At 40.3% G+C, this 27,153-nt stretch overlaps 1 protein-coding gene and 1 non-coding gene across 2 annotated transcripts in view; both read left to right on the top strand.

Moving 5' to 3' along the window:
• PCSK5 (proprotein convertase subtilisin/kexin type 5) overlaps window positions 1-27,153 on the top strand; it is a 399,384-nt gene that overhangs the window by 39,982 nt on the left and 332,249 nt on the right. The window lies entirely within an intron of this gene.
• LOC134365300 (U6 spliceosomal RNA) lies at window positions 17,444-17,550 on the top strand. The gene has a single exon (XR_010022006.1). It is a non-coding gene; the product is annotated as a U6 spliceosomal RNA (small nuclear RNA).

The raw sequence follows: 27,153 nt of genomic DNA, 5'->3' as shown, positions 1-27,153 counted from the left end.
TTTTTTTGCTTTGGATTTACCATAAAAATTCATTTCTAAGTAAATTGGTAAACCAGTCCCTACCACTGAGCATAGCAATCTCAGCTAGATAGTCCTTGAAGACTGTATTCCTTATCAAAGCAAAAAGGCCCCTGTTTGAATTAATATGCAAATCAGGTTTGTGGTTTGGAGTCCTGCTCTCTGTTATGTGCCATGGTTTATCTTGTTTAATTTTCCTCTGGAGTATTATGACACTGTTTATGATTGTGAAATTTTATCTTGGTGGTTAGAAAAAGCACATTTCTTCTAGGTCCCAATTTTCTGTGGGTTATAGGAACATACCCTAATACTTACACTTTACTGGTCTGTGGATTGTATATTTTTTCCTTTGTCTCTATTCAGAATCAAGTCTTTCTGGAAAAGCAATCTATGGGACGTTCTTGAATTAGCTATATTTTCAAAACAAAGTCACATTTTTCATCGTTAAACACCTTTTTTGAAGTTTTCTTGAACTTTGGTAATTAAAATAATTCCAATTCCAGACCTTATGTGCAAAGTCAAAGTGAATTTGAAAAACCAAGTGCTAACCAAGTGCTAGTTGGTGTGGGAAGTAAAAACAGACTGTAATGAGGCATTGTTTTCATGATGAAGAATTTAATGAATATGGAGTTATTTCAGTCCTTGTTATCTTGTGGCATCTTGGTCTTCTTATCTCAGTGCATCAAATAGCTTATGCATGATGCAGCAGGGACCTTGGATGCTGGGACACATAGTCCTTGGAATATATGCCCTTCCTCACTCAGTCTAGAGGAGCAGGGACATTTCAGGTCAGCCCAAGGGTACCTGCTCTATTCTATTCCCTTCCTCCTCAGTAAAAGGAATATGCCAGAGTAGGACCATATCTCACTCTCCATTTCTTTTTTTTTAAATTTAATTTAATTTAATTAATATTTTTTACATTCTGTGATGTTGTTGCAGAGCAGTTGGGAGGGAGGGGGAGAAGAGAAAGGGGAAGGAAATGGGATGGAAGAAGCAGGAAGGAGGAGGGGTGGGATTGAGGCCTGTGGCACCCCCCACATTCCCACTGGGGAGACTGGGGGGCTTCCAGTGGTGGCTGGTCATTGCCAGGCTGAGTGCAGATCTCAGGGGCGTGTGGCAGAAGCCCTTGCCTCCCACCACCCCAGCTCAGGAACCTGGGTCCCTTCTTGCTGTGGCTTGGTTGTTGTCACCAGGGTGGTTGCATGTGTAGGGGGGACATGGCTGAGGCCCTCAGCCCCCCACCACCCTGAATCAGGGGAAACCGGGGAACTTCCTGTGGCAGCTCAGTGATTGGCTATTTCTTGAATCCCTAGCATATGCCAGGCCTTATGTTAGGTTCTGGTTATTTGGAGGTACTGTGGTAATCTAAGGGAGTGTGCTGTTGGGATCTCCATGGTAGTTTTCAGGTAAACCCAGGACATACAGTGCTTCTCACCATTGGGATGGGGGAGCAAGGGAGATGGGGGTCTGTGTACATAAGTATGTATGTACATAAGTTTTTATGTGAACATCTGGGAGCGAGTGACAGACATGGTGCTGCTTCAACTCTAAATACTTCACTTTGTATTTATTAAAAACAAGGATGTTCTGTCCCGTAACCATAAGTACAATAATACAAATCTGGATATTAACATTGATTCAGTATTACTGTCTAATCTACGGATGTTACTCAAATTTTTCAATTGTCTCTTTTCTGGACCAGGATCACATTTAGTGTCATGTTTCATGTTTCCCAAGTCCCCCTTACTCTGTCATACTTCCTTCAGCTTTCTTTTCTTTTTTTGTTTCTTTCATGAGCTAGACATTTTTTCGAAGAGTACAGGCTATTTCTCAAGTTGTGTTTATCTCTTTCCCCATGATTAGATTCAGGTTTGGCAAGAATTCCAGAGAAGTGATGTGTTGTTCTCAGTGCATTAGCTCAGGGGCCACGTGATGTTGATTTGTTTCATTATTGGTGGCATTAACTTTGATCACATGGTTAAGATGATGTCTGCCAGGTTCCTCTACTTTAAAATTACTATTTTCCTCTTCCTAATTAATGAGTGTTTTGTGGGGAGATACTTAGAGACCATGTAAATTTCTATGAGCTCATTTTATATTTTTTTTCTCCCAGCTGATCTCACTGGGAGTATAAAGCAAGTGTTGGTGTGACCTGCTTTCTTAGGCAGGTCTCCTTTTCTTTGATGTTGGGTGTGTGCACAGTGGGTGATTCGTGTGCCAGAGTGGAGGCACATTTGTGGGTTTGGACCATGTGAAGTGGCTTCGTGAAAAACACTGGTGATGCAACCTTAAAGTTATTTTTGATCACCACCTTCCCAAGAAAGGGAAAACCCAGGGGGGGAATTGCAGGGAATATACTCACTAAACAGATCCTGGCTTTTACTTGCTGTAGTAAATTGCATGGCTCCCTTTTTTTCTGCTTTTTTTACTCAGAGGTGTCCAAAGAAGGAAATGCAAAAGTTGCAATGTTGTAAGAACAACTCTGTTGGTGCTGAGAAAATTCTGTGGTCAGTTGGGGCACATGAGCCTGGAGAAGAATAGCCTTGACTCCCATATGTTAACGTTATGTTGGGATTAACTTTTTAAATGACAGGGATTCACAGACTTCTAAGACAGCAGCACTAGTACAGTAATGCCACAGTTTTGCAGGAGGTGTTGTATGGGTTCCAGCAGTTGGGCCGATAAGTCCTTCATCCTCCTGGTACGTGTCTTCCTTTTTAACTGACCAACCTTTCTCTAAGAGATCTAAGTAAATTTCAGAAGCGATAGGCTGAGTTCATGTTCTCAAAGCCTCTTATCAATCTGTTCATAAATCTTTGCCAGCCACAGACATTTGGTCAAGGAGAGTGTTATCTGCAGGAGAGCTTTGGATGGAGGCTCTTTATATGTTTTTTGGCTGCTTGTGAATACATGTGGTGGGAGGGGGGGAGGGGGTGTGCAGGAGGCATAATTTTCTTTCTTCTTACCCAGAAACAGAAAATGAAAATTCTAAATTCTCTGTTAGAGTAGGGCATATTTGATTTTTTAAAAATAAAAATGTAAATTGTGGTCAGGCTAGACATCCATGTCTATCTGTGTGTAGTTAATTACACAAGCACAGCTTCCTCTTTTTCCCATTAAAATTTATCGTGAAGCTTCTGGCCTGTCAACCTTTTATCTTTTCCAATCCTTTTTCTATCTTCAAATGTATTATTCGTCGGTTTTTATTTAAGTCTAGGACAGAGTAACCCCCTGCCTTGGGTAAGGGCTGGGCACCTCTCCTGTCCTGATTCCTTGTAAGTCCATCCTCAGTCAGCCTGCCTTAGCCCATGGATGTGTGTGGCTGTGTGTCTCACTTAGGGAAAAACTGTCCAGCATAGAATCACAGACTCCTTATAATTAGAGTTGATTTAGTCTCATCTCTTTCCTACCCAATGCTGTCATATACCCTCCTTCGTACTCCTAAAAGGAATTTTTTCAGATCTGTTTGAGCATGTTCAGTGACAGGGAGTTCATTACTGAACAAGGCAAACATTTCTATATTTTGAAGAGATTTAACTTATTAGCTGTAATCTGCTTGCCTGTAACTTCTACCCGTTGGGTCTACTTTCGCTTTCCGGAATTATATATGGATTTCTGCATAACAGCTCTTCACATATTTGATGCTCTTTGCTACTTCTTCTGAAGAAGCAATTGTCCCTCAGTAAGTGTGGCCCAGAATTAAGTTCAAGGCTCACAGAGATATTTTGCCCATTCGTTACATTCATACATAAGCCATTTCCTCTGAAGAGAATTCTAAAGCAGAACATTCTAGTACAGTACAATGGCAAAGAGGTGTTGGAAAAGGACAGGAAGGGAGAAATGAAGTGATTGGAGGGAATTAGCAAAATTAGATGAAGTCAGACCTGTGAAAGAAGAAAGGTAAATTCAAGTTCCTTACTAATCCAGGTTGGTGCCTGCCGTGCCCAGGATTTGATTTTCAGACGCCTGGAGTTTTTCCTTTTGCCTCAAGAGTAAAATAGGTGTGATGGAGTAACTAGAGTACAGCAGCACTTCACTGCGCATTATGGAAAAGTTGTACAAATCCACTTGGTATCAGTCAAATCCCACTTCCCCATGGATTCACTTTATAACTTCCGAATTGTTTTATCTTCACTGCTAATTGATTTGTAATTTATCTATGGAGGTAACCGGCACATTAGTTATTTCTGTTCTTACCTTGGAGATAACTGGATCTACTAGGAACTCTGTAGGTAAAGAAACCTTATTTAATTAGAGATTTAGTTAGGAGACGTGTCCAAGGTCATTTTTACCTGGCTCACATGCATGAATTGCAGCCGTACCTTTTCATAAGTAATATCTCATTTGGCCTGGTGCAGCTTCAAAATCAGTTTCCCCCTGAGTTCAAGTGCTCTCTGTGCAGGCCACAACTGCATTCAGCTGCGTTCCCCTCTCCAACTTCCCCTCGGTGCAGTCTTGCTCCTCCTGTGTATTTTCTTTGGCAGGTTCATGTTCTGCTCTTCAGTTTTAAATGTGATAATGACTTAATGGTTTGACTCTCTGTTGTGAAGTGCAGTTTTACAAGTGTAATGTAACATTCCTGGGTTTGCTCTTCCAGCTGTGTGGGATGCTGCAGGGTGTATTCTCTCGGGTAGGCACCTAAGGCTTTGTGTTGTTGCTTAGGATATGTCATCACTGGGGTCATTTCACATTCGCCTCTCATTATCTCACCAATGAATGAAAGTATTTACCAAATATCTTGTGAATGCCATGGATTCTTCTGGAAGCAGTGTAGGCTTGGATCTGATAATGAGCAGAGAGAATATGGATATGGGGAAAACCTTCTTTACCACCTATGAAATGCGACCTTTGTAGCAGATCCCTGTTTGGCATTTGATAGCATTTTGGAGTCTTTGAAAATTCCACTAGAATGCATGTGAGGGTACTTCAAAAAGTCTGTGGAAAAATAAAGTTGAAAGATAATGTGAATCTTTCCATGAACTTTTTGAAGTACTCCCACGAGAAGCACTGCAGGCACTGGTTTGCAAGCTTTGATACATTTACTGTGACAAGATGGCTGGGAGTGTGGGAGGGACATGAGGAGGCATGTGGTGCAGAGTCCACTGTGTTCTTCAGTTCCCCTTCCTTTCTGTCTTGTTTCCAGCTCTCCTAGACATCTGGACAGTCAGAAACCAGACAGTCAGACTGTATACCACTGCGGTCTCTGATGGGAAAGTTTAGGCCACAGCCTAAATCACTTGGAGATACGAGTGAATTTTTTTAAAAAAAGATTTCTGGGCTACTCCAGCAAGACTGCCAAATCTTTATTAGAGAGCACTTGGCAGTACTTCATTTCGAAAGGTCATAAACTCACATGCCTGCAGTGGGAGTGCAGGTAACAAGAATGAGCAAGGTGGGCCAGGCGTGGAATCTGGGCACACGAAAGTGTGGAGTCCTTGCTGCGCGTGTGGTGGCACTGAGCCTAGTGACAGCCACTCGCCCTTGGGTTGGCGAGTTGGCTTGGGGTTGCCAATTCAAAACAACCTGCAAGTCTCCAATTTTACATAACCTTTCCTAATTTTAAATGTTGGCAACTAATTTAAAAGCTTTAAAATATTTGTGTAGGCCAAAGAAAACATATCTGCCACTTAAAATGACTTTGGTTTTTTTTTGTTGTTGCTGCATTTTTGGTTTTTTGCTGTTTCTACTTATTTACTAGTTTTGCTTATTTATTTTATCCTAACTTACCCAAGATTTCAGCAGGACCTGCGGGTTCATAATTCCCTGGTTAATACCTATCTAGACATTTAGAATGTTGTCATCACTTTATGTGTTCTGGACTCAACACCTACATTTTTAGAATCTGACCCCTTAGCAATACGACATCAACTAAGAAAGTAACAAAGATTTTATAGTTAGTACCTTTCCTTCTAGTGGCTCAAGTGATTTTGCAAAATCCGTAACCTATCTCCACTCATCATACCCTCTCCCTACTTTTATGGCCATCACTTTTACTTCCCATTTGTTCTTTTCTTTGACTTAACCTGTTTCCTCCAACAAGTCTGTTCTGCCTTTTCCCATTGCAGTAGCATGTGTCAGTGGAAAACTAGGTAAAGCACAAGAAGCTAGAAAGAGCCCTCTACCTTTTGTCTTCATCATTTGAAGGATCTTATCTGGTTGTGTTTATGCCCAAAAGACACTTATGTTTTGATTTGGAGACTAAGACATGGAGAGAAATCACATTTGAGCCTCACCATGCAGCATAAGTTACAGCACTAAAACTGCATGTCCAGGTGAGGGGCAGATCACAAAAGTGCTGAGAGCATCTTTCATATCTCCCTCCCTTTCTTCCAACACTGCCATCCCAAGGGGTCATAAAAAGATCAAGTCTTTCAATAACTTTCCATTGACCTTGGAATAAAATCCAGTTTTTTCTCAATGAACTTCAAGGGCCATCATGATCTGGCTTCTTCCTATCTCCCTGGGCTAGTCTTTGAAATGCCCTGTCTTAGTCTGTTTGTGTTGCTATAAAAGAAATACCTGAGACCGGGTAATTTATAAAGAACACAGGTTTATTTGGTTTATGATTCTGGGATAGTTGCATCTGGCATTGGCCTCAGGCTGCTTCTACTCATGGTGGAAAAGCGGCAGGCAGCCGGTGGATACAAGCAGATCACATGGCCAGAGAGGAAGCAAGAGAGAGAGAGAGAGGAGGTGCCAGGGTCTTTTAAACAACCAGCTCTCATGGGAACTAATAGAGCGAGAACTTACTCATTAATCTTTCCACCTAGAGAGAGCATTAATCGATTCATGAGGGATCCGGCCCCATGACTCAAAAAATCAGTTTCCAACACTGCCACGTTCAGGATCAAATTTCCACATAAGTTTTGGCAAACACATCCAAATTCTATCATGCCTTCTTTTTGCTTATCACTCTCAGCCACATCTTTCTATCTCGCTTTCTATCTCTCAGACACACTAAGCTCTTTCCCTTGTTTTCTTTCCTGGAATACAGGGGATGTCTTCTCACATATCAAAGCAAATGTCACCTTCTTGGAAAGACCTTCCCTAATCACACTTGCTAAAGTAGATCCTTAATCTCACCTGCCCAGCTACTGTCAGCCTTCAACATGTTAATTTCCTCTTTGGTGCCAACCTGAATCCAAAACCATATTGTTTCTTTATTTGGTAGTTGTTGGTTTTCTCTTTTCAGAAACTCAATGGGGGCAGGAGCCGCATGTTAACTGTGGTATTCCCCTGACCTGGAATGAATGAATGAATGATATTTTGAAACTCATTTTTAAAAGAAGATAAGTGATGGAGGCAATAATAAAGCTAGGAGCTGTAATTTTCTCTCAGTTCCACTAGAACTTAAATCATTTTATGGCGACATACACAGTAGTGTCTCATTTTAAGCGTAGATATCAGAGTAGCCAGTTGGGGAGATACTGTGTTATAAAATAAAAGGGGCATTTACTGTATTTAGGATATTTGGATTCTGGTCTCAGCTTTTCTACTAGCTCAGATTTGCTATTAGCTTGTCACTCCTCATTGGGCTTATTTCACTTGTAAAATCAGGGAGCGGATGAGCTGTTTTCTAATGTTCATTCCAATCCATTAATTGCCATCTTGAATCAGTGTCACTGTGATTTTACTATTGGTCTACATTGCCATATTCCCTGTTCTAGTTTCTTTCCAAACTTCCTCCTTCTACTTTTCTCCTCAATATTTAGAATATTTCTTAGCACATCCAACTCTCCATCTAGACACTTTTGCCTGAAAGAGCTGATTTTGCAGTAAAACTTGAGATTAACATGGTTAGTCTTGAGACAAACACAGACTTTACCTATTCAGCTGTGCACATAATAAATGGAGACCAAGTAACATTGTTTCTTTGTTGTTGCAGTACTTGTTTCTCACTGTTACAAGAGTATGATAATGAGAACAATAATTAAGTGTTATTGCCAATGTTCATGAAGTTCCAGAAGTAGGCAGTTCAAAGAACAAGGCAAAACATTGTACTTACAGAGGTTCTTCTAAGGAATTAAATGCTTCATATGGCTTTTGCAGAAATGGAATACTTTTAAAATAACAATAACAATAGAACACATTTTAAGAAGCCTGGCCATGGAAATTATAATCCATTGACAAAGCTAAGCAAGCATTTTTCATACATGAGCTGCCATTCCAAAAAAACAAAAATCAAAAAACTTCAAATGACCAGCAGTGTAAGGAGGTGAGAAACAGGACTGTGTCCTTAGGACAAATTTTCTAGACCCCAGCTCAAAGGCAGCTTTTATTCTAGATGGAATATTCCAGTAATGTCCCTTAGAATGTGGACAAGCTCTTCAGACTTACTCCTTGAACCAGTGAGATGCCCTTCTACAACCCATCTATGCATTGAGAGAAAAGGGTGATGATGGAGACTTCTTGGACAATTGGGAATAATGGGGTCATTTCTTAACATAGGGAAAGTGGAAGTCTTCCAGGAATGAGGTAGCAGAGAGAGATGTCAACCAACCATTCAATTCATAAAAAAACAGACCTAGCACGTCCCTCATAGAGCTTACCGTCTAGCCAAAAAACAAAACAGTTTTCAGCATACACACACACACACACACACACACACACACACACACACACACACACACACACACACACACACACACACACACACACACACACACAATACATATATTCTGTATCAATATGCAATGCTGGCAACACTGTAAAGCTGAGATTTAAAGGCACCAATTAATATATGTTTAAAAAGTTTTTCACCAACACTTCTCAAATTTATATTTATACCTAGGGCTGCCAGATAAAATAGCCAATTTTTAGTATGAATATATCCCAAATATGGCATGGGACATACTTATCCTAAAATATTTATTTGTTGTTCATCTGATACTCAAGTTTAAAGCATCATCCTGTATTATTATTTGGTAAGTCAGGCAACCCTAATTTATACCTAAATCATTTTGAGATTAGAATTAGGAAAAATATACCAATACTGAGACATTGATACAAATAGTGAGGCACAGCTAAAGGGTAAGGACGGACCGAAATCCCCATATCCCATGACAACAGTAAGTCATATTTCCTACATCCCCCATGTCATGAAGTATTCCTTGAAAATGTCATTGTTATAAAGAAACATGCGTGGAATAACCACCATTTATTTTACCATATATTTATGTTGGGTCATTTAGATTGGTTTTCCAGTTTATAAAAATACCCATGATCCAGCAATTATAGTTCCTCTCCCATGATGATTGTTTCTTTGTTGTTTAGTAGAAAGATAAACTCATTAAGCACCTTATAAGACATTTTACAAATTGTTCTTTTGTACATCTGACCTTAAGCCTCTATAGTAGAGGTGTGTTTGCCTTGGGGTGGGGGCTGCTACATGGACCCTTCTGGGAGCTACCACAAGCAGATCATTTTGAACGAAAGCATCTGCTTAGCAGCCTTCTCATCAGCTATCATCAGGCTGTATGAAGGCAGAGTAACCATTTACGAATTTATAGGATTTGGAAATTTTATAAGCAGTGTAGTTGTAGCACTGTTCCTCCTCAGGAAGAAGTTCAAATTCCATAGGCAAGAGTCCTAATCAGTAGTTAGTATTAACTATAGAGAATGGGTCAGGAGTCCAGCATCGAATCTGAGATTGCTGAATTATCCCAAGAGGGCAAAGGCTCCACATGTGGACCTAAATGAAGATAATGAAACTAATCACCAGTACATAAAGCTGGTCTTTTTCAGTTTTGACTGTATAGCTCAGACTTTGGGAGACACTGGGATTACCTCACTGGGAATAAAACTTGGAGACAGTTTTCCCCAATGGACCAGTTTTAGCATGTGCATTGTCAGCACCAAGCTCACTGAGTGAGCTAACCGGCCATCCCTATATGGGATCCGAACCCGTGGCCTTGTTGTTATCAACACCACACTCTCCCGAGTGAGCCACGGGCCAGCCCTTAGCATGTGCATTGTGAGTTAATACAGTAGCCAGGAATTATGAAGCCATTCTGAAAGAGTTGATGGGTGAGAAGAGCCCATGTCTAGCCTTGTGTGTCTAATTCAAATTTGTCGTTGAACAAACCCATTGAAGAGACAGGCACCGTTCTGCATTTGTGGCATAATTTACAAGTTTTGAATCTGAATAATTTGTTAGATGAGTAGAAAAGGGTAGTCATAGGAAAAATGATACCCCCATCTGTTTAAAAGTTAATGGCATATTTTTATTAAATCCTTTGCATTGGTGTATATATTTTAATTCTTCAGAACTCATTTCCACTCCCAACATTTTATTACAATTTTCAAACATGCAGCAAAGTTTTGAAAGAATTTAAAGTGAACACTATATTTCCCAGCTAGACTCTCTCATTAGCATTCTACATACTTCCTTTATCACATATCTACACACCTACCCATCTATTAGTCCATCTAATCTTTTAATGCCGTTCAAAGTAAATTGCAGACATCAGACTACTTCTTCCTAAATACTTCAGCGTGCATGTCATTAACTACAATTCAATATTTGTTTACATTTTTTCTCCTTTTGATGTAAAATTTACATGTGGTGAAATTCACAAACCTTTAGTGTATAGTCTTCGAGTTTTGGCAAAAGTCTACGTCCCTGTGAAGATACAGATTGTCACATCCCCCTATAAGTTTCCCTCGAGCTCCTTCCCAGTCAGTTGTCTCCATACAGAGGCAACCCATTTGATTTTTTCCTACCATAAATTAGTTCTGAGTGGCATACTTAAAAAAAAATAGGTTTAATTTGTCTACAGTAAAATTTACCCTGTTTAGCGTACAGTTCTGTTGAATTTTGACAAATGTGTACAGTTGGGTAATCATCACCACAGTCAAGAAAGAATAACCCTCTCACCACCAGAAATTCTCCTGGGCTCTTTTGTCGTCAACTCTTTTGTCCATGGCCAGCCTCTGGCACACTGATCTGTCCCCTGTCTCTATAGTTTTATGTCTTTTAGAATAGTATATGAATGGGATACTGTGTAGTCTTTTGAGTCCGGATTCTTTCACTTGGCATAATGCATTCAAGATTCATCCTTGAGGTTGTGCGTGTCAAAGCTTGTTCTTTTTTATTGTGGAATAGTGTTCTATTATATGGATATACCACAGCTTGTTTATCCATTCACCAGTTGAAGGACATTTGGGTCGTTTTCCAGTTTTTGGTGATTGTGAGTATAGCTGCTATAAACTGAATGGCATTTGTTTTTGGTTTTAAAGGACTTTAAAAAAAATTATCAATATGCAATGTAGTTGATTTTCGTGTCCCTTTACCAATGCCTCCTTTTCCCCTTTTAAATCTGCCTTGAGGTAGACCTTTTGGTGTTTATTTGTAAATTCTGAAGTCTATTTCACAATCAGGTGTTGCTAGGGGTATGAACTGTATGATTTGGAGACAGTCCTCCAGCTATTTCACTCCTATGAAATCTGCAGCTTGTAAAACCAGGCTGACACTATGTATCACATTACATTTTGTATTTTGACTTTGGGAACCTGAAAAAAATATTATTAATTGCTAGAATCTTGTAGTCTAAAATGTCTGTCTCATGGGTGATTGTTTTTCAAGTGGGCTTGAAGCATTTTTCTTTCCTGGGCAGGACAGATGTTTTAATTTTCCAGTCTGATCTCAGAAGCAAGTATGTGGAATTCACCCTTGTGCTGTGAACACTGAGAGTAAAGACTTGATGGTGAGGAGGGGGGAGAAAAGTGAGATTGGGAAAAGGGATATGGGGGGGGGCTCCAAGAAACAGTAGCAACCACCAATAAATATTTCATTGTGTTGCTATGTGGCAGTGGTTATGCCAGGTCAAGTTGCTTAACAGTAAGTCAGGTTGATGCAGGGTTTAGTTAGCTGAGTCTGATGAAGGGATGAATTTCACCATAAGATCGTAGTTTTGTTTTGGCCAGGGATCTGGTGCCAAATTTGAGAAGCTGCTGCCAGGTGCCTACCGGAAAGAAACATGCTTGTCTCTTCTTGCATCTTGCATTTTCTGAGAAAGCAGAAACAATTTGGTAGTTTTATTTACGTGTGTGTGCGCACGCGCGCGCGCATTTACAATGGAGTTGGAAATAGCAAAAAAAAAAAAAAAAAAAAGGCATTTGCTTTATTCCTTTATTCAATTATTCAACAAAAATATATTAAGCATCTATCAAATCCTCACACTTTTGAAACTGTTCATCAGGATAATCAGACTTCAGTCTGAAAAAAAGATTCGTATGTGGTTTTGTCACTATTATAAGAGTTAAGAGTAGAGATAGAATTTTACTTACAAGCCTCAGTGAAGTATTTTGGGGTCATCTTCCCTCCTGTCTTTATACCTTAAAGCAGTAATTTGGACTTTGAGCTAAGAATTGTTATGGAAAAGGTGTTATAGAAACTTTTGTATTTAGCCTTGACACGAGAAGGTGTTAAACGGATGAACTTCAAGTAAGAATAAGAGCACATTGCAAACCATCTGAATAGGTTAATAATTGGTAATTGTGTAGCTAAACAGTACATGGAAACATAGACCAAGTGATTCACAAACATGCCAGGCACTTCGTTTGTAGAAACAGGCCTATTTTTTTCCCCATGTAGAGTCTGTATGTGGCTTCTGAGACTATCACCAGGGAAGCATTTTTCTTTATAGGTACACCATTGTTCAGATTAGGGTCATCAGTCACTTTAACACTCAAGTAACATCAATAATCTGTTTTGTGTTGGCAAACCTGCATGCTGCTTATGAGTTTACAGGCAGATGAGTTGGTTAATGAACTTTCTGGGCGGGAGGATCTGAACATCTCCCCCTCCCACTCCTACGATCAGGGGAAACTGATGTGGTGCCCAGGAAAACACTGTGCTACTTTATCCTTATTATAACCATAGTTTTGTTACAAAGTTATTGAGTTACAGAGCCTTGGCTTCTTTCAAGATCAAATTGACTCATAATTGTAGCTGTTACAATGGCAATTTGTTAAACTTAAAATGCTTGGCTCTCCAGAATGTAACTGTCGCCGAGAGTGAAGTGGGAGTTTGGCTGCATGGACAAGTGGATTTAGACCCCAGGAAAAACCGAAGGGAGGTACATGCATACCCCATGGAAGCCTACCACAGCCAAATCAAGCCAGCACACTTGGGAGCGTGGCTTGAAAAGCTCTATGGCTTTCTTGACAGGAGACCAGATCTGTGCATTGCTTGCCAGAGAGAAAGGAAAATTGTGAGAAAGCACACTAAAATTTTATTTTGTAGTGGTTCCTTACATACCTCTCAAGTGCTATGTATTTGCACATTCTATCTGAACCATGAAACATCTTTCTTCTTTCCTTCCTTCCTTCCTTCCTTCCTTCCTTCCTTCCTTCCTTCCTTCCTTCCTTCCTTCCTTCCTTCCTTCCTTCCTTCTTTCCTTCCTTCCAATAGACATCTTCCTTTGAAAATAATTTATAAATGTTTTAGGTTCTACACTAAATTCTAACTGCATCCTAATGAAAAAGCCCGTGGTTCACAATAATCCCAGCTACATCATTTGAGGGAAAACTGTATTTATCAAGCACCCTGCTATATGCTAGGCACAGTGCTATGCATTCATGAGCATTCTGCCATTTGATGCTCTTGACAAACTGTTGAGGAAGGTTTGCTGATTTCCTTCCAGGAAACCGAGACTGAGAGAGGCAGGTAACTTAGCCAAAGAACTTGCCGTTCTCACTACACCGTACTATCTCCTGCATTTGTTTTTCTTCTTCCTGACAAAGATAAAGTAGGAGGGTAAAAAGTAGCAGTTAAGAAAGATGAACATTATTTAAGCTGGAATTCTCAGGCATGGCTGAAAAATCAGCCTCCCTTCTCCCACTCTTTCAATCTCCTCTCACCAACACACATACTACAAAGTCATTTTTAATGATTTAAGTAATTTTAGATAGCTTAAAACATTTAAACCTTAGTTTTAAACTGTGGCTTCCCATTAATTCAATTATAGCATACTTAAATGGAGCCAGGATACTCCCATCACTACTAGAAATAAGAAAAATCTTCATAATAAGTACATCTTGGATGCTTATTATGTGCCAGGCTCTGTTATAAGTGCTTCATATTTACTAATCTCAGTTATTATTATTATTATTATTATTATTATTATTATTATTATTGTCCTTCTAAGGAAAAGAAGTTAAACTAAATTAAAATTTAATATAAATTAACTAGGTTAATTTGAATTTGAATTCAATTCACTTTCTCTGTAATGAGAGAAATTAAATACTAAGGAAAAAGTTTTTGACAGGCAGAGTTGAGCTTCAGAGGGCCACAAACCACTCTGATGTCTAATATTTTTTCCACCCTCCAAAGTGATATCAGCCCTGTTGAGAATGCTTGTACTCAGATCATTTAAGGCTCTTGACAAACCTAAGAGGTAGGTACTGTTAGTAGCCTACTCATTGTACAGACGAGAAGGCAAAAACCCTGAGAAGTTAAGTAACTTCTCAAGGCACAGTTACTGAGTAGCTAAAGCTTCCAGGCTGTGCCCTACACTGTCTTGCCCCTAACTCTTCAGTCATTTATACCTGCTGCTGCCTATCTGCAAACATATTTTATATACAAAATAGTAATCTTCAATAGCGATGTGATCGAGCCTGTCAGGTGCCCTGTTTGTTACATCCCAGTTAACATACATTTGAATTCTGGTCTTGGTGTACTTTGTAATTCTTAGCCTGGGCATGCAGTCTGTCTCAGCCCTTTACCAGGCTCTTCACTGTATTATCTAATTTAATCCTCTTGATAACCTGTGGAGTAGGTGTTATTACCCTCATTTACAGATAAGCCAGGGAGATGCCGGGAGGTTAAGAAACTTGCCCCGGGCTGCAGGGCAGTTAAATGACTGAGCCAGGCAAGCAGTACGGACTGATTATACTCCAAAGCCCATGCATACCCTGGGTCACTTCCCAGATAATCTCCCATGGCAACCTTTGGGTGGACTTTCAACAACTCAACACACATTTGAAAAGATATTAATACCTTTCAGAGTTTTCTTTGAAGTAATTCTAGATTCATGGACAGAAATAGAGTGAGTCAGTCTGACCCTTTGTGAAATCTAAGAGATTTATGGAAGAGTTGTGCATAATTTAAGATACAAACTACATAGAAATATTGGTACGCTGGCTGGAAGGCCCTGCTGCCGGCAGATCAATTAGAAAGGAAGATAAAATATCTTGGAACTTGGGCAGGCTTACAAAATTGATGCAGTTTTTTCTTAGTGGTCTGCCTCTTGCAGAAGTCTTTCTCTCCTCTGTTTCTACCTCTTTTTGTCCTCAGCATTTTACTCTTCCCTTCCTCAGCACTTCTCAGATTGACTTTCAAAGGCTTAATTCACAGCAAGTTATGAAAGACCAATAATAGCTTAAAGTATTATTTCTCCCCAGAGGATTTGCAATTTGGCAGAAATCGAAGCTTAGAGGATAAAACATGAAGGATGACGTTTTAGGCCTGGGGTGGGGAAATCCACAGGAGGGCCTTACTGACCGAGCCCCTGGCATCCCACACAGCTGGCTGTCACCTGTGGCTCACCCATAGGCCTGTTTCTCGGGTTATAAGTCAAATTAATGAGTGCTGGTGTCACGAGATACACACCTTTTTCAAGAGATGAGCTTCTGTGCTAAGTGAAGCCCAGCTTCTTGTTATTAAATTGAATCTTGATTCAATCCTGGCAGAAGGATTCCAGCCAAGTGATCAGTAAGATGCTTCTGCTCTTGGCTCCTCAGGGTGACTGTGTGGGTGGTCTCGCCTGCCTTAGTTTCTCCATCTGTTTTAGTGGAAAGGATTGTAACATTCTTGGAGATCACAGAACGGAATGTGCTGTATAAACACCAGGCAGTGTTGTTACAATAAATAGCAAATTAGTGACTCTAGCTTAAATTTCCTGCACTTGATGACTTGTGGGTGTACCAAAGAATCAGAAATTGTCACTAGGAAAAAAAAAGAAAAACAAAAACAAAAACAAAAAAAACCCTTTCTATTTTCTGACTAAAGCAGAACTGGGGATTTTGGCTACGATCGGTTGAGGAACACAATCCTTCCTCTCCGTGGGAGAATCTGGCATTCTGCTAATTATAGCTAGCTGGTTAATATCTGCCTCAAGGGTTCTAACCTGTGTGTCTAGCCTTTTTGTTTTCTAATTCTAATTTTTATAAATCTCATTTTTTAAGTTTAAAATATTCCATTGGAATACATTGCAGTATTAATATTAACATTTTCTATTAGGCAATAACAGAAAATGAGAATGTCTCAGTTTTATTCGTGTGGCTTCCTAATGGGAAAAATCATCTAGGTATAGAGAGTATTTGCTTTCAGTGTTGTACGACATGACTGTTTTCTTTTAGGTGATTCCATTTTGAGAGATTGTTCTCGTTTATTGCTCCACCAAGAATCCAGGAGTGGGCACATGGATCCTCCTCTCCCACCACAGATTGATGGTTTATGATACAAAGTAAAGAACAGTGACATTGAGCCCTGAATCTCAGATCCCAGATTTGTCCCATGCTGTATACAGTCATCCATTAGGAATGGTAATATCCACTCTTCTATCTAACTGAGTTGTCATGAAGCTCAAATGAGATTTAAAACTGCCTTGTAAATGTGAAAAGATTATGCAAAGAGTAACACATTAGTAGTAGTAAGATTTAAGGTCTAAATTGGGACAAACCTACTTAGCTTTAAATAATTCCTGAGTGAGAAAGCTCTCCTGAAACAGGCCTACAATAAACTCAGCCTTTGACCTGATCCAGGCTCCACAGTGTTCAGGACCTGACCTCTCCTATCTCATAGCTCCTGTCCCAGTTGGAAGAGACTGGAGTTCAGGGGTGGAGAATGAAGCAAGCATATTAGGACATTTTACTCTGTGTACTTAACAGTGATTTACTCAATCTGACTGCAAACAACAGATGGAAGAAATTCTGTTTTCTGAGTGCCCATGAGTATCTGTGGCATGTGCAGCTTGGAGGAAGCTTGGCTCAGGGGAAGAGCATGAGCTTTAGAGGCCAAAACCTGTGTTCAAGATCCAGGCCACCACCTATGTAAGATTCATGAGCTTCAGACTCTCTGTGCCTCAGTTTTTTCTGTCTTGCAGTGTTGTTCTGGAGATTAGGTGAGATGTTGCACATAGGATTTGTTTTTCATAGACAACTCTGGGCCCTTGATCTGGAGTCAGAAGAACTAATTCTGTCTCTGTCTTTTATTGACAGTAAACATTTGGGCAAATGATTTTAGCTCTATGAGCAACTTTCCTTTTATATAAAATGGAATTAATAATAAGAACTCATAGTAGTGTGAAGGTTACAGAGGTTAATTTATGCAGAAGGCACACATTGTAAACTTGGTCATTCATTCATTCATTCATTCATTCAACAGTACACATCTATTTTGGAATACAACGAAGAGTTGGTAGTGCTTGCTTTGGCAGCACATATACCAAAATCAGAGCAATAAGGAGAAGATTAGCATGGCCAGTGTGCAAGGATGACATGCAAATTTGTGAAGCGTTCCATGACAACAAAAAACAAAAATAAAAAAAACCCCAGAAAAACAGGGAGTTGGTAATGTAGAAGACAGATAGACATGGAGGCTGACGATTATGGCATGCTATGGTCAGACCTCCGAAGGAAGGTCGCGACATGGAGGGAACATTGAGGAAAGAGTATAATTGTCTGCAGAATCTGAAATATCTTTTCAGAGAATAGAAGACCCTCGAACCCATGCTTAAGGAGTAGAAGTTTGCCAGTGGACAAGAAAATTGAAGTGGTAGAAGGACATTCTAAGACAGAAGACTGGTGAAGTTTCAGATGTGTGACAGAGAATGGCATTGTTTAGACCACATTTCATCTTTGCAGCTAAGGCGTGTTGTGTGGAGCAAGGAGGTGGGGAGGGGCAGGCTGATAAAGTAGCCACCCTAGGACCCATGTCACAAAGGCTGCTTATTCCTTGCTGACGAGTTCGGGCTTCACCTGGCATGGGTTGGGGTGTCATATTACATACGAGGATACTTTGAAAAGTTCACAGATTCATATTATCTTTTAATTCTATTTTTCCATAAACCTTTTGAAGTACCCTTGTATATGAGGCTGTAGAATATCGTGTTCTTATTAAAAATGATACAACTGAGCCAGCATGAGCTACAGATGCAATTTGATATTCCCCTACAGATTGGAGAAAGATTTGCACAATCCCAGTTAACTTCTTGCCTAGAACTTTACGGCCAGCAGTTGTACACATTCCAGCGTGGCTGGACAGGGGCTGACTCTGCTATGGCACAAACAGATATTTTCCAGGTGAAGCTTAAGAATCCTCATGGAAGTCAACTCCCATTGGTCTCATTTGCAGCCACAAACCATTCCACTTAAAGACCATCTATTAGGCTTCCACTGTGTGCTGGACACAGCACTGTGCTAAGTGCAGGGGAGAAATAAAGATGAGGAAGGAATGGTTAAGCACTCATAGTAGTGACAGTTGCTGCCTGGCCAGTGCTCACTGTGGGCCTGTGGTGCTGCTAAGTGCTCGTATTGACTCATTTAAATGTTCCTAAGCCCTCTGATGTAGGTATTGTCATCCCTACTCTACATAGGTTGGAATAAGCAATTTTGCACACATGGCTAGTTTTTGCAGGACCTAGGATTCAGACTCTTGTGCCCGACACCAAAGTCCGCATGCATCGTCCTTCTCTTATCTAACCATGTGGAAGGGGAGGACCTGAAGAAGTGAAAGAGATTGAAGAAATACAGTGGAGTGAAGGCCCTTTTTCAACTGTAAAGTAAAAATCAAACATTTTTTTTTTCTTTTGCCTACATTTCTTAAATCATAGGTCAGAAAAATCAATCAGAGCAGTTGTCAGCCTCTAACAAGCTAGAGAGTTGAAGGGGAAATGAAAGACTGGGAGTGAACAGGGTTAGTTTGAAACAGTCAAAGGTCAGGGCAGCTCAACAGAGTAGACTTCTGAAGGAGTGGGAAATCCAAAGCTCTGTGGCAGTTAATCCTTAAAAGGAAGTAGGAGCAAAAAACAAAGCAGTGGAGAGAAACTGTCCGTGAAAAAACTAATTTTAATGTTCAGGGAAAACAGAGGAGTAGGATCATGGAAAGAAGGCCTGAATGAGAAAAGACAACAGAACAGCAGAAGGACATTTAAAACGCCAAAGATTGCAAAGTAAATCTCGTTGGTGTAAAGGCCGGTTTACACTTCTGATATATCGCAGCATTGCATTTGTTTATTATTCCGTAAAATTATATTTATGGAAGAGAGGGCCAGAGATGAGCACCAGCCATCCTTGGGGCTCCCGCCATGGTCTGCTCATTAATATTCAACAGCTGTTTCCTGAGTGCCTGCCAGGAGCTCGGTTCCCTGAGAGTTTCTACCATAAAGATTATAATCTTCCAGAATTTTCAGAGTGCAAAGGGGTGCAGATGACACCAGGACAATAGGCTTGCAGTACAATTGTCCTGGTCAAATGGAGACATCTGGTCACCCTGTTCAGGATGACTAAGGCTCTCTCCAGCAACGAAGTTGTTGACAGTCCTATAAGGGAAACTGAAATATGTACACAATCAATTAGAAGGAAGAATGGAAAGTGGGAAAGTGGAAAGTGTGAAAGTGCCAAAGGACTGACATCAGGCAACATCTTCCTGGAAGAGAGACAGCTTCTTGCTAATCAAAGAAAAGAGCCCAGTGGCTTGGTAGTGTCCTTGATTCTACCAGTTATTGTTGCTACTAAATTGAGTCCTTGTGACTGAGCTGAGCCTGAAGTCCAGGCCTCCCACCTGCGTCTGGTGCCTCTTACGTAGCCTTATCTCTCACCAGTGGAGCAGTCAGTGGGGGCTAGTAGAGCCCTACGTGGAAATGATACAAGATTACACTGGTGCTACAGAGCGATTTAAGGTCCAAAGTAAGGCCTTTCAATCAATTGGTGCCACCAACATTTTATTTATACTTAATTGATCAAATAATTAATATTTTAAAATGGATTATAAATTAATTCTCTCTTTTAATCATTCAAATCCCACTCTGGAATATGGCAGCCACTAGCCACATGTGGCCACTGTGCACTTGGTATGTGGCTAGGACATATGAGGAACTGGATTTTGTTTTTGTTTTTGTTTGATTTTTTTGGCGGCTGGCCTGTATGGGAGTCTAAACCCCTCGACCTTGGTGTTATAAGGCTGTGCACTAACCAAGTGAGCTAACTGGCCAGCCCCAGGGACTGGATTTTTAATTTTATTTAATTAATTTTATTAACTTTAACTTTAAATTTTAAAACTGACAATTATTAGAAAATGTTTAAGTATGTTTGGTACAGTTTGCGTATGTCAGTGTACTATTTCAACTGTCAATTTTATGGAATGTGAATGTAGATCAAATATTTCCAATGAAGACTTGGCGTCCAAATTGAGATGTGCAGTAAATGTAAAATATACACCTGATTTTGAAGAGTTAGTACCAAAAAAAAAAAGAACGTAAAATATCTTATTAATAATTTCTATATGTTTACATGATGAAATGATAATATTTTAGATATACTGGGTTAAACAAAGAATATTAAAAATCATCTAACCTAGTTCTTTTGTTTTTTAATGTGGTCACTAGCAAATTTAATGTGACACATGGGGCTTGCATTCTCTTATTGTCAGACCGTGCTGATTCGAGTATTGATAACTGCAGTGTTCCCAGCACTGTGTGTAACGTGGACAGTAGACATGGAGGATGTAAGGTTACTGCTCTGAAGGAACACAGGGTTCCTAGGGGAGAATGGGACATAAACTAATCAACATAAATAATCGGTTTGAATTCAGATTGTAGCAAGCACTTGGGAGCAGTTATGCAGGGTGATGATCAAGTAATGGGCAGCAGGAGGGAGGCCACACTTGAGAGTGTGGTCAAGAAAAATCTCCCTGGATATAGCTGAGCTGCACCTAGAAGGATGAGGGGGAGCTGAGACGGGTGTGGAAGGTTTCTCAGCAGAGGAGGCCCTGGGCCCTGAGAGTGGGCCCACCCTCATTCAGAAAGATCTTTGGCTCCTGGGTCAAAAGGAAAATGTGAGGAACACTCTTGGCTTGAGACTAGGCCTGGCACCTTGGAAGGTGCAGATCCCACTGGGCCAGGGGCCAGGCTGTCAGTGAGCACATGGGCAAGAGTCTGTTGGCAGAGTCACCATGCTGGAGCCAGCTGGAAGTTGAGGGCTGGGAGTGTGACAGGGTGGCTCTTCTGTAAGAATCAGAACACTCATTTTGGCAACTGGGTATTCACAGCAGAATGGATAGTAGGTTTTTAAATTGTGGTGCTGGTGTGTGTGCCTGGCTCCTTGAAAAGGGACAGAATGTTCCGGGATGGATACTCATTGTAATCTGCTTTAGTAGGTCTCAGCAAAGATTTGGAAGTCGACCCAGAAGCAGCCATTGTGATGGGCACACATAATCTGGCCCATCTGTAGAGTAGTGGCCGCAGCAGTGGTGTCAGGGAACCAAGAAGACATCACACTTGACTGGCTGGCATAAATTGAAATGGGACCAGCAAAAGTGATGAATGGCAGCCAAGTCCTGAGGGACCTCTCCATATACCCAGACCTGCTCCTGTCTTGCTTCATAAGAAACAGCATGTGTCGTGATTAATCGCATGGGTTCTGGAGTCAGATCTTGTCTGAATTCTGCTTGGCCATTTACTATCTGTGGGAATGTGGGCAGAGAACTAAACGTTCCTGAGTCCCAGTTTCTTCATCTATAATGATGTCACTTACAGGATGCCAACTAACCTCTCAGGACTATAGTACGAGGATTAAAGTGCCTGATCAATTGTAGCTATTATTATTGGCGTTATTTTAATTAATTCCTCTTTTACTTTCTTTTCTTTTTATTGCCCTGTAAAAGCAAATTTAAAAAGTTAACAGATTAGATTGGGCCATCACTCACAGGTTAGCATTTGGCGATACTTATTCTGACACAATTAAGAGAGAGATGGCTCTACTGACAACACCACTCTGGGGAAAAATAACATAGTTTTGGCTCTTCTGGGCTGCAGACTTTGGCAAACCCGTGGAAATCACAGCTTTCCTCTAAAATTATTCTCACATTTCCAATTCTAACAATTTACAGTGAAAATCCAAGGATCCTTTGTGTTTAAAATAAGCAACTTGGAAGAAAAAGAATTAGAGCTAGGCATCTTCACCTGAATCGTTTTGCAGACGTCTGCCACATAGAGCATCCTGACATTTAGTTTTCCTGTGGTTCTTAGCCAATTTAAAGAGGTGTAGACTTTGTGCCAGGCGAAGGCTTGAGGTAATGTAAGAGCATTTGTTTGAGTTCATTTTTACTTTTGGTTAAAGAATAATTCAATTATTGTGTAGGATATAGTGGAAAAGCCTGGGTTTAGGAGTGGATTTACATGCCAGCAGTGCACATTCTTATACACAGCCTTGGACACTGGCTTAGCCTTTCTGAATTTCAGTTTCTTTATCTGGAAAACGGAAATAACATCTGACCTTTTTGTGTTGCTGAGAGGATTAGAGTCTATGTAGACAGAGCAGCTGGGACTGACATGTGGTTCTTGGTGAGCAAATCCGATAACACAGGCTGTGGCATTGTTTTTTCCTTTCTCAAGATGTTAGTTTCCTTTCTCAACATGTTAGTTGCGTAGATGGGTCTGGGATGGCACTGTCCAGGACACCAGGAAAATGTAAATTTCACACATAGGTAGATCAGATTATAACTGGGTGAAAGTCCTTTGGCCAGAACACAAACAAGTCAGGGTTCTAAGAATTCCTTATATTACAATGTTTTTCTTTTTCCTGATTTTTTAAAAATTTATTTACTTAAGACAGTGAGTGTTTACATTGCTTCTCTAATGTGTTTAAGAACTTTGAAAGTGTTCTGGAACCCTCTTCCTGACTTTAGCTCAGTGTTGTCAAATATTTTAAATACACCTTGAGATAAAAGCAATGAAATAAAACTTGTGTTTAAGACACAGATGAAAAAAAGATGCCACCAGTGCAGTGAGTTATGGGACAGCTAGCACAACCCGCCAAAGGCCGCCTGCCTTCAGTATGCCCAGTATCTGTGCTTTGCACCTGGGCTGTTTGTCCTTAATAGTGATGGTTACTAGGTGTGTGCATGTTTATGTGTGGCTAAGGGAATAAAGCCCATGATGCATGACAGTGCCAATGCATGACTAATAGCAGTAGAATCTTAGTTTGATGAATGGCATTAATTCATGGTTCATTTCAACTTCACATATTAAGTGCTCACTGGATATCTACTGTATATGTGTAACAAGAATATTTCCTTGTAGGCCCATATTCCAAATCAACAATCCGTTGTTGTATTTTAGGAAGCTTGTTTTAAATAGCACCTTTTCTCTTGCCCACATGGGGGTCATTAATTTGTAATGGTTCAATTGCATGTAAAAAGTTGGGCGTCAAGTAACAGAAATGAAATGGTGGTGAAATAGTGGTCATAGAGCAGGCCTGAGAGGGAGCAGACCTTTCTTATCTCAAATAAATTGTAATCCCACTTGAACTCAAGTATCTCATTTGTAAAATGCGAGGTTGAACTAGAAGATCTCTAAGATCCCTGCCTAAAAGGCAAAGAATCTGTAGCAGAACACACGGGCTGCCCACCGAAGCATAACATAGGTCTTTGTTATGTGCTTTGTTAGTCAGGGTTTTCCAGAGAAACAATAGGAGAAATATCTCCTGTTGGTATCCTGTGTGTGCGTGTGTGTGTGTACTGAAAAAGTTCATGAAAAAAAAGGATAATAGAAAAGTTTCTTTCCATAAACTTTTCGAAGTACCCTCATATACATATATATATATATAGAGAGAGAGAGAGAGAGAGAGAGAGAGAGAGACAGAGAGAGAGACAGAGAGAGAGAGTGTGTGTGTATGTGCATGGGGGTGGGGGTGTGGAGAGAGAGAGATTATAAGGAATTGTCTCACTCGATTGTGGAAGCTGAGGAGTCCCATGATCTGTCCTCTGCAAGTTGGTGACCCAGGAAAACTGGTGGTATAATTCCAGTTCAAGTCCAAAGGTCTGAGAATCAGGGGAGCCACTGATATAACTTCCAGACCAAGGGCAGAAGACCAGTGTCCCAGCTCCTGCAGGCAGGAAGGGGATGAATCCTCCCTTCCTCTGCTTTTTGTTTTATTCAGGCCATCACTTATTACTGAGTCCACCGATTCAAATGCTAATCTCATCCAGAAACACCCCACAGTTATTATACCCTGAGATAATAGTTCACCTGGGCACCCTGTGGCCTAGTCAAGTTGACAGTAAAATCCACCATCATACATACTTATTGGTGACATTTTTGGTGAAGCTATTTCCCCCTTTCTTAGATTTATGAAGCAAAGAATAATGAATGAAGAAAGCCAGCTGTTTGCTTTTTTAGTCATGGATTCCAGAGTAAGAGGGAATTTTTTGTGAAGAACAGTATCCTAAACTCTGCAATTGCCACCTAGGGACTACAGTTTGCTAGCACTGATGTGGTTTGTCATTAGGTGAGCTGCTGAGGCACATTGGAGAGAGAAGTGGCAGAGGGTGGAGGAAAGGTATTGCAGGGTGTGCAAGTACAGAAACAAGGATCAGGTCCCTGCTCTCGGGGAGTTTGCCCTGTGATGCTGTGTTGGCCTCTCTTGGCCCTAAGCCTTGTATCAGTCAGAACATGCAGGAGTCACTTTAGGGTTAATGCTTTGGATGCATGTTCACCTATGGCGAGGCAGAAAGGTCTAGAAAACGTGCTCATTTCTTCACACTAGAGGTGTGACAGAGAAAGGAACAATCTCTCCAGAAGTCAATCTTGACAGATTGTTTATTGGCAGGAACTGGCCAAAATGCCTATCAGAGATTTCTTACAAGGGTGACTGGGAAACAAAAACTCTGACAATTTAATCATATTCTGAAGAGTGTGTGGTAGCTCAAAAGTGAAAAATGACATAATGGTTGTTACCTGCAGTGTTTCCTTTCAATAATGACTTTTAAGACTTACTTACAAATAGGTTATTTATTGGGTACATAGCCTTAAAAGAAAAGGAAGAATTCCTAGTAGGAATGTGCTCTGGAAAAACCTCTCTTCTTACTGTAGGGGTAGACATCTTCTTAATGGTTTTACAGATTTCAATAAAATTTAATCAAACTGCAGCTGAACCTACTCATGTTTTGACTCCCAGTGTGTCCCCATGACCTGTCAATAAACGTATATGACAATTTAGCCACAAGGATGGTGGTGGGATTGGAAAGCAGCTGTTTTCTACCAAACATCCATTCTGTGCCCTGCACTTTGGCTCATGACAAAATGATGAAATACGTAATTATTTATAATTAGATAAGTTCGATCGCTTGCACAGGGTTACATAATATGTGCTGCTTCTTAGAATTAAATCTAGAACCATCTGGTTTTGTTCATTCCATTTCTACCATAGCACATATTGTGAGAACCATTCATCACTGCACGTTATTATACTTAAAATAGAAGAAAACTGGTTCTCCCTGTACATGGCTTTGGGTCCTCTTTACAGGTGGCCTCAGTAAATAGAGAGGGTCTCCAAGGGGAAGGAGATAATTCACTTTTTCTTGTGTCTCACTGCAAATACAGAGTAACATCTTTTATCCAGAGCCCGGAAGCAACTATGATGAGCTTTAGATGAACAGCCTTTACAAACAATCCTTTAGGATTAGGGTTAAGTTCCCATTTTCTGGATTGTTGACCCACTTCACACAGTACAGTGGAGTGGGAAGAGCATGCTGAAGCTTTGAGAAGGTTGCCTGATAGAACATTTTAGAGCAGGAAGGGACCAAGGGGAATCCTCGGATGCTAAGACAGCCGTTTGGTATTATAAGTCCCTCACTGGGCTGTGAACACCACCAGGGCAGGGACCAGCCTTTTAGTTAATTGCCAACAGTTAACTAAATTGTCTTTCCTGATCCAGGAAGTCAGAGGATGTTTGAGGATTCACTGGTACAACATTAGTGTCTAGCACAGTGCCTGGCACCTAATAGGTGCTCGATACATGTGTGTTGAATCAAATTGATTTGAAAGCTTAGCAAGGACCAACTACGTCAAACTAGTGTTGAGAGGTCAGTCTCAGGAAATAGTCCAGCTGATGCCAGACCTTGAATGCCAGTGTAAGTATATCAAAGAGTTCTCTAACATTCTTCATGCAGTAACAGGTAAATTCATTCATTCAGTAAACACTTTTGCACATCTGCTATCAGTCAGATAATCTGCCAAATGCCAGGGACACATGAAAAATATATAGCCTCTTCCTTCTAGGGGTGTACGTGTCATGAAGAATCCTGACAAATAGTTAAAATGCTTTAAATAATTGCTATAGTGGAGATGAGAATAGGGTGCTCTGAAAGTACCATGGAAGGAAAGACACTTTCACCAAGAAGGTGCTAGGATAAAAGAACTTTCCTACTGAGGTCCTCTGGGAAGAGCTCGGAAGATGAAATAAATAAGGGCCAAAATGTATAGAAATTCATCCAGGGGATTTTTAGGGATTGCAGTGAATAGGTATGAGAAACTGAGGGTCCAAATTAGGGTTATGGCTGTGGAAATGCTGAAAAATGGCCAGATCTGATCCATCTCACGCAGTCTTCTCAATCTCCACATTCAATGGTTGAGACCATTTGATGAGGTTTGTGAAATCTCTTTTGCAATTTTTTTATTGTAAACTTAATATTTATATCACTGTAGACATCATTGTGGATATTACCTACTTGCTTTTCTACATGGCTTTGGTAAAATCAAAGACGTTTATATTTTTTGGAATTGTCCTATAGAAGGTCTGGAAATTCACATCAACGGAGAAACATTATGGCCTGCCCTTAGTGGAATTCTAGCATGAACACAGCTTTCCTTTTTTCTAGTATTCCTCCTAAGGCTACTTACTATTAATTATGTCACAAGAAAAAAAAAATTGAAAAGTTTGCACAAAACAATGAAAAGAGTTAACATAGTGATAATTTTTTTTTTTAATGATCTGAATTCCAGTTCTCAGAAGTTAATGTAAATTGTCCCAGCACTAGACAAAAAGTAGTTCTAAAAGTTTCAGATACTCAGTAGAATTTTACTAACCATGTGGGATCCCAGAACCTTTGAGGTGGTCTTTTCTTGTTTGCAG

Source organism: Cynocephalus volans, chromosome 16 (assembly GCF_027409185.1).
Source record: "Cynocephalus volans isolate mCynVol1 chromosome 16, mCynVol1.pri, whole genome shotgun sequence".
NCBI lineage: Eukaryota > Metazoa > Chordata > Mammalia > Dermoptera > Cynocephalidae > Cynocephalus > Cynocephalus volans.
The sequence above is the reverse complement of the archived record's forward strand: the minus strand, read 5'-3'. Positions and strand labels throughout refer to the sequence as shown.